Raw genomic sequence first — 7617 nt, 5'->3', positions numbered from 1 at the left:
GGGCACGCACGCACACGCGCCCGGCGTGAGTTTTTAAGCCACCGGGTCTGGGACACGAACCGCGGTCGACTACGTGGGAGTCCAGCGACATAGCCATTACGCTAACTGCTGGTTTCCCTGATTGCATTCTTGAGACTATTGTTTAAAATAAGTGAATTAAGTTTCCTCTTCTAAGCAAACAGGCTTATTTATTATCTTATTTGTGAAAATAGTTACAGATTACATCTAGTTACAGAAGCTACAATCACCAGTTAACCCTTAAAGTATAAGAGAGAGGAATAGAGAAAAAAATACAGAGTTAAAAAAATTAATTTTGTTGAGGCTAGCAGGTGGCATGGTGGTTAAGAAACTGGACTCTCACATGGCTGACTGCAGTTAGAGTCCTGGATCTGGCGGCTTGCTTTCTCTCTCTCTCTCTCTCTGGTGAGTGCATGTGCACTGTAGCAAATTGAATAATAATAATAATGATGATGATGCTAAATAATTAATTTAATTTTTTTCTCCTGTTATAGTGGCAGAAATTTGAATATAGAATCTGGCAAAGGATTGTGTGCTGTTTGTAACAGTAAAACGCTCCATGACAGGGGAGGGATAGTTTGGTGACCAGGAAAATTTCAACTCAAAAAAATTTTCAACTATTTGGAAAATCAAGATGAGATATATATATATATACGAACTGCAGTTAGCTACATGGGAGTCCAGCAACATAGCCATTATGCTAACTGCTGGTCCCAGATGGGATTGTTTTTAATTGCCAGAGGACACATGTGCTTCCCAGAGACAGAGAGAGGAAGAAAGCACACCCAGTAGGGTGTGGTCATGCTACAGTCCCTTTACCTCCATTTCTCTATCCTGTCAGGATCTCGGCCACGCACACACGTACACCCAACATGCTTTTCAAGCCACCAGGGCTGGGGTTCAGGCCATCCTCAGCCACATGGGATGTGGGCTCTTTTAACCACTAGACTACAGGGCCAGCTTAATGGGATATTTAAAGTAGGACTTTCCTGGAAATTTTAGAACAGTGGCTACCAAGCTCCTCAGTGACTCACATTGCGCTAGAACTACAGAGAATACAAAAGGGTAAGGCATGGAATGTCTTTGCAATTGAAGAGTTTACAGAATTGTTTAGAGGATAGGACTCCCATAAAGAAATATGTGACGTTAATAAACAATGCAAAATAAATTCCAACTGGACTTTTCATCCATAGAATGTATCAACACTTCATAGGTACTTCAGATATTCACTAACCTTTTGAAGAAGTAACTATAATTTACTGTTTCTTTTTAAGAGAAATTTTTGCTATAGGGCACTTGTGCTCACCAGAGAGAAAGAGAGACAGAAAGGAAGAAATCATTGCCCAGGGATGACGGCTACGCCATGATCCCTTCTCCCCCATTCTTCTCTCCAGACTTCAGGCACTCACATACACATGCTGGGCGTGAGTTTTAAGCTTTCAGGTCCGGGACTCCAACCATGGCTGACCATGTGGGAACCCAGTAAGGCAACCATTACGTCATCTTCTGGTCCCCTCATTTACTTTCAAAGATGAGAAAATGAAGCTCAGAAAAGAAGAGCAACATGCCCAAGGTCACATCGTTGGTAATCTGAGGAGAAGGAACTTAATCCACGTTCTGTCCAGCTCCCAAACTGTGTTCTTTCCATTTTAGTGCTTATCCACTTTTCTTCTGCATCCCAGAACAACTTCCAGAGTGAAGGTAAAGTTACTATTATTCCTCGGGGGTCAGCAGGTGGTGTGGTCATTAACGTGCTGGAGTCCCACATGTCTGACTGTGGTTCAGATCCTGGACCTGGTGGCTTGCTTTCTCACTTTCCCTCTTTGGTTCTTTCTGGTGAATACACATGCCCTATAACAAACTTTAAAAAACAATAAATACATACATAACTATTTTAAAAAATATGTTATTGTTCCTAATTTGAGATATGTGCAATGAACCAAGCCTGAGGAGATTGTAGCATTTCTCCTCTTTTTTCCAAATTGCCTTTGAAACTATTACAACTTTATCTTAAGAATTATTTTATTGAATTATATTTATTATTATGTTAATTTGATCAGAAAGAGCGAGATAGAAGGAAAGTCAGAAGGCAAGTCACCAGGTTTGGGACTTGAACCATGGTTGACCATGCTGGGAGTCCAGCACCTTAACCACTATGCCACCTGCTGGCCCCATGTTACAATATTTTTATACATAAAGGAGACAGGTGACAGTAAAGGTAGAATATGTTACATTTGAACCACTCCCTACTTAGTGTAATTAAAGTGTTTCCTCTCTCTCAAAGGCAATTACATGCAACTAGCAAGATGAATAAAAATAAACTGATTCATGATTTCCTGGAAGTAGTTTCAAGAGGCGATGTGGAACTCATCTGTGACCATATTACTAGAGTCCATTCTATCCTTGGAAATCTTGACTTTCAGCACCCAAAGACTGGGAATACACCCCTCATTATTGCAGCAGAAGAAAATCTCACAGAGGTAAGACGTGGTGTGCTGGGCCAAAGAATAGTCTTTCCACCTGAGAAAGAGATGCTTGTGAATGGACCACTCATCTACAGGAAAGGAAGTCAGAAGGCAGAGCAGCATGTGGCATGGAGGTTAAGGCGCTGGACACTCCCACGTGGCTGACCACAGTTTGAGTCCTGGACCTGGTGGCTTGCTTTCTCACTTGCCCTCTTTCTCTCTCTCTCTCTGTGTTTCTCTCTGTCAAAATAAATTAATAAATAAGTAAAATTTAAAAAAAAAAAAAAGGCAAAGCAGGGAGGGAAAAGTGGAGGGAGAACTGCTCTGGTCTAACTAGTCTAGGTAGGGGTAGTAGAGTAGACTCAGTTTAACAAGAACCCACCTTCTTATTAGCAACCTAATAGCTGTTTTTCAAAAGGATTAGGCCAGGGCCAGCAGGGGATGTGGTAGTTAAAACACTGGATTCCCACATGGGAATGGCTATGGTTTGAGTCCTGGGCCTGGTGGCTTTTTTTTTTTCTCTGTCTCTCTCTCTGGTCAAACTTTAATAATAGTAGTTAATAAAATTAAGTAAATAATTATTTAAAAAGGAAAAAATAAGTGGTATGACTAGTAGACATGTCTGATGGCAAAAAGCTCTAATTTCAAGGGCGGCCTCTGGGCGGAGATTGCCTCCCTCTGCCGGAGGTTCCCAGTTGGCAAAATCATCAGTCAGAGAGACCCAGAGGGGGCAAGGACTCCTGACACTTGCCTACATACTAGCTTGTTGTGATCCTGGCACTCAACAGAATTGGGAAGTGTAAGTATACACTACACTAACTCCTATTATCTGCTCAGACATAAAAGCCACAACAATGGTGCCGAGTGGGTCCCACCCACAGGGCTTCATTAGCTTTCCTTCCCTAGTCTGAGCCTGGCCTAACCCCCTTAGCTGAGCTCACTCACTTTCCCCAAGAAACTGGGCATGATGGTGATTTGTGAAACGGAATCCAAAAGAGCCACAGAAGTTTGAGTCTGTCCCCTTTTGAAGGGACCTTCCATCCCTTTTGAACACAGGGGATCCTTGACTCCACTTCTAATCATCTTTTTTCCTTTAGACAGTTGAGAACAGGTACAGAAGGAGGGAGAAAGAAAGTGATTCCCTGCCGATAAGCAAATGCATTTATTTTTGGTTTCCAGAGCACAGAGGATTTTGTTGCTCAAACAAATGACCCTCCGATGTTTTCTCTTTTATTCTTTAATTTTTTAAATTTAACTTTATTTATCTGTTTATTTATTTTAATTTGACCAGAGATGGACAGAGAAAGAGAGCAAGAAAGTGAGAAAGCAAGCCACCAGGTCTGGTATTCTAACTGCTGTAGGCAACGTTGGAGTCCAGCTCCTTTAACCAGCACTAACCTGCCAGCACCCAGTGTTTGCATTTACAACTTTATATCACACGGCATGGGCACTATTACTGACACCATCAGGGCTTCCCTCCTCCCCCCAACTCATTGGATACAGCCACATTTTCTGGGTGGAGCTGTGGCATTTGCAACCTTCCATTAACTCAGGCTTGACTTAGTTTATTTTTCAAGAAGTCTGCCTTAATCCAGGTCATTTGCTGCCCCTTTATCACGATAGCGTCTCTTAAACTTTTATGTGGTTTTAGTATAAGGGTTAGCTAGAGCAGTTCTCCAGACAGTAGGGTTATCATAACAATTTATCTAGATTCATCTGAGACAGTTTCTCACCTGTGGGTCACCTTAGTAAGTATTGTAAAGTCAATCTGGGCTAAGAAAAGCCTGAACACTCATCGATGCCTCATCTATAGTCTCAGGGAAATATCCCTAACAGGTCCAAAGCTCCGTTAGAGCAGCCCAAACCACCATGAAAATTCCGAGACTGAATGGATCTAAGACTGTCAGGTGAAAGGGCTGAGACGCCTACTAGCACTCTCCCTTAACAAGCATCACGCACCCACCTCCCAAGTAAACCTGTCAAAGGTAAAATTGGTCTGGTTTCTGTCCATATCAGCGATGCATTTTCCCCCTTTCACACACAGTGAAGATCCACACCTCTGGGGCCAGCAGGTGGTATGGTGATTAAGGCTGCTGGACTCACATGTGATCGACCTTAGTTCAAGTCCCAGATCTGGGGGCTTGCTTTCTTGTGTTTTTTTTTTTTTTTTTTTTTCCCCTCTCTCTCTCTCTCTCTTCCTCTCTCTCTGGTCAAATGAAAAGTAATAACAGTGATGAATGAAATTAAATTAAATAACTCTTTAAAAAAAAAGAATATTCTTCTGGTCTATCCTCACTGCCTCTACTTCCTCACCTCTTCAAACTACTACAGTCTGGCATCTTTCTTCTATTCCTTGATTTAAATTGCTCTTACCAATGTCAACTATAATATCCTTGGTATTTTTCAACTCTCAACAACATTGGACATTAATTTTACTTGAATTTTTTTTCCATTGGCTTTCTTTTGGTTTTTCCCTACCTGTTTGACAATTCTATGCAGTCTCCAAATGGATGATTTTGATCAACTCCTAAATATTGGTGTTTCTCAGCAATATGGGGATGGTTGCTAATTCTATAATTCAAATCCACACCCCTCACCTGAATGTGTGTGTGTAGTATGTCGAGCTTCCAACTGAATACCTGCCCTTGTATATTGCAGACCTCTCAAATACCATGTCCAAAGTTGTCTTCATCCTCCTTCTGAAAGCCAGTGCTTGTGAGAAACACCAGCGTGTTTCCCACTTTATAAAGTAGCACCACTATTTGTTTATTTTAGGCCATTTTTTTTACTCATTTATGAAATATTTATTCTTATAAGATCTCTTGTCCTTGTGGACTTACATTCTTATTAAGGTGAAACAAAACAAATAAAGAAACAAGAAACACTTAAATGAATTACAAACTGTTATTAGTGCTTTTGTCTCTGGCTAAAATCCAGCAGCCATTTCTGTGAATAATTGAGAGACAACACAAAGAGAGAGAAAGGCGTTTAGCTGTGTTCAAGCACAGGGACTGGCCAAGAGCTGACAGGCTCACAACCAACTCCCAGGACAGAAATTTCCAGCAAGTCGTAAACGGTTACACTTCTCGTTCACCCATTGTTAGCTATAAAAGAAATTTAGATAGTTCAGGATTACCCTTTCACCCTCATGATTTTCTCAAATTTGTTCCCTGTACCTTTTCCTTTCACATGACATTTATGACCCTTTCTGTTTTTCTTCTTATGGCAACATTGAATCTGTTGACTCAGATTTGTGACACCCATTGATAGATTAAGGGAAACCACAACATATTTTTTAAAAGCTATACTGTTTAACAAAACAATCTAAACATTTATGTGTAACTATTATGGTAAATGATAACATTATTACAGTTTTCCCAATTTAACCTGTCACATTGTGTCCATGGGACAAACATTCCCATCTCCTAAAATATCTTGCCTGGACCCTAGTTCCTGTCCTGGTTGCATTCTTGGGACTATTTTCTAAAACAAGTGACTTAAATTTCCTCTTCTAAGCAAACAGGCTTATTTATGGCCTTCTTTGTTACAATAGTTGCAGATTACTTTAGTTACAGAAGCTACAACAACCAGTTAACCATTAAAGTATAAGAGGAAAAAAGTAAAGAAAAAAATTTAGAGTTAAAATTATTTATTTTTCCTGTTATACTTTGAAGTAAACAATAGAGTGATTCCTGTTTTGCTAATGTGGTCAAGAAAGGCCTCACTGATGTAGTCACATTTATATTAAGATATAAATAATGAGGACCAGCAAGTTGTGTGGTGGTTGGCCATCAGACTCCCGCATGCCTGATAGTGGTTCAAGTCCCAGATCTGGCCGCTTGCTTTCTCACTTTCCCTCTCTCTGGTCAAATTAAAAATAATAATAATGGGTCATGAGGTGGCATGTTAAAGGCACTGGATTCCCATATGGCTGACTGCAGTTTGAATGCCAAACCTGGTGGCTTGCTTTCTCACTTCCCTTTCTCTCTCTGTCTCTCTCTAGTCAAATTAAAAAATAAGAATAACAAAGGAAATTAAATAAATAATTAAAATAATAAATAAAATGAAATAATTTTTAAAAGATATAAATAATGATTTAACATGACTTTTTAAAAAATAATTCTTTTATTTAACTTTATTTGTTAATACTATTTTCCAGTTTGATCATGAGAGACAGAGAAAGAGAGAGGGAAAGTGAGAAAGCAAGCCACCAAGTCTGGGACTTGAACTGTGGTTGCCATGTGGGAGCCAGTGCCTTTAACCATCTGCCACCTGCCAGCCCTTTAGGATGACATTTGAAGAGTAGTTGGAGCAGAGAGTAACAAGGACAGAGGCCTTTGGTCAGGGAAAACATGTATGTTGAAGATACACAAAGGTGACTAGACCTTACAGAGAGGAAAGAATGATACAAGAGGAAGCTAGAAAAATGGACAGAGGACAGGTCAGGCAAGGTCATAGAAGCAGGCAAAGTAATTTAAAAAAACTTTATTGACATGTAATTCGTGTACCATGCAATTCACTCATTTAAGGTGTTTGGTTTAAAGTGGGTCTGGGACCAGCAGTTAGCGTAATGGCTATGTCGCTGAACTCCTACGTAGTCGACCGCGGTTCGAGCCCCAGACTCGTGGCTTAAACTCACACCAGGCGCGTGTGCGTGCGTGCCCAAGATCCCAAGAGGAGAATGGAGGAGAAGGGATTGCGGTGTGGCCACCCCCTGGGGGGTGATTTCTCACTTTCTGTCTCTCTGTCTCTCTCTGTCTGTCTGGCGAGCACATGCGCCCTATAGCAAAAACCTCTCCAAAAAAATAAATAAAGTGGGCTTTAGTATATTTCTGTGAATATGCAATCATCACCACAGAACGACTTTAGAACATTTTCATGACCACAAAAAGAACTCTGTCCCCACTGAGTGTATGCGTCTGCACGCGCGCGTGTGTGTGTGTGTGTGTGTGTGCACCCCAAGTCCTGAGAGGAGAAATGGAGGAGAAGGGAGTGCAGTATGGGCATCCCTCTGGGGGGATATGGGTGTTTTCTTACTTTCCTTCTCTCTCTCTCTCTTTCCTGTCTCTCTTTCCTGCTTCTCTCTGGTAAATGCACATGCTCTTTAGCAAAAAAAAAAAAAAAAAAAAATCTC

This window comes from Tupaia chinensis, unplaced genomic scaffold, assembly GCF_000334495.1.
Source record: "Tupaia chinensis unplaced genomic scaffold, TupChi_1.0 Scaffold147433_1, whole genome shotgun sequence".
In the NCBI taxonomy this organism is placed as follows: Eukaryota; Metazoa; Chordata; class Mammalia; order Scandentia; family Tupaiidae; genus Tupaia; species Tupaia belangeri.
The sequence above is the reverse complement of the archived record's forward strand: the minus strand, read 5'-3'. Positions refer to the sequence as shown.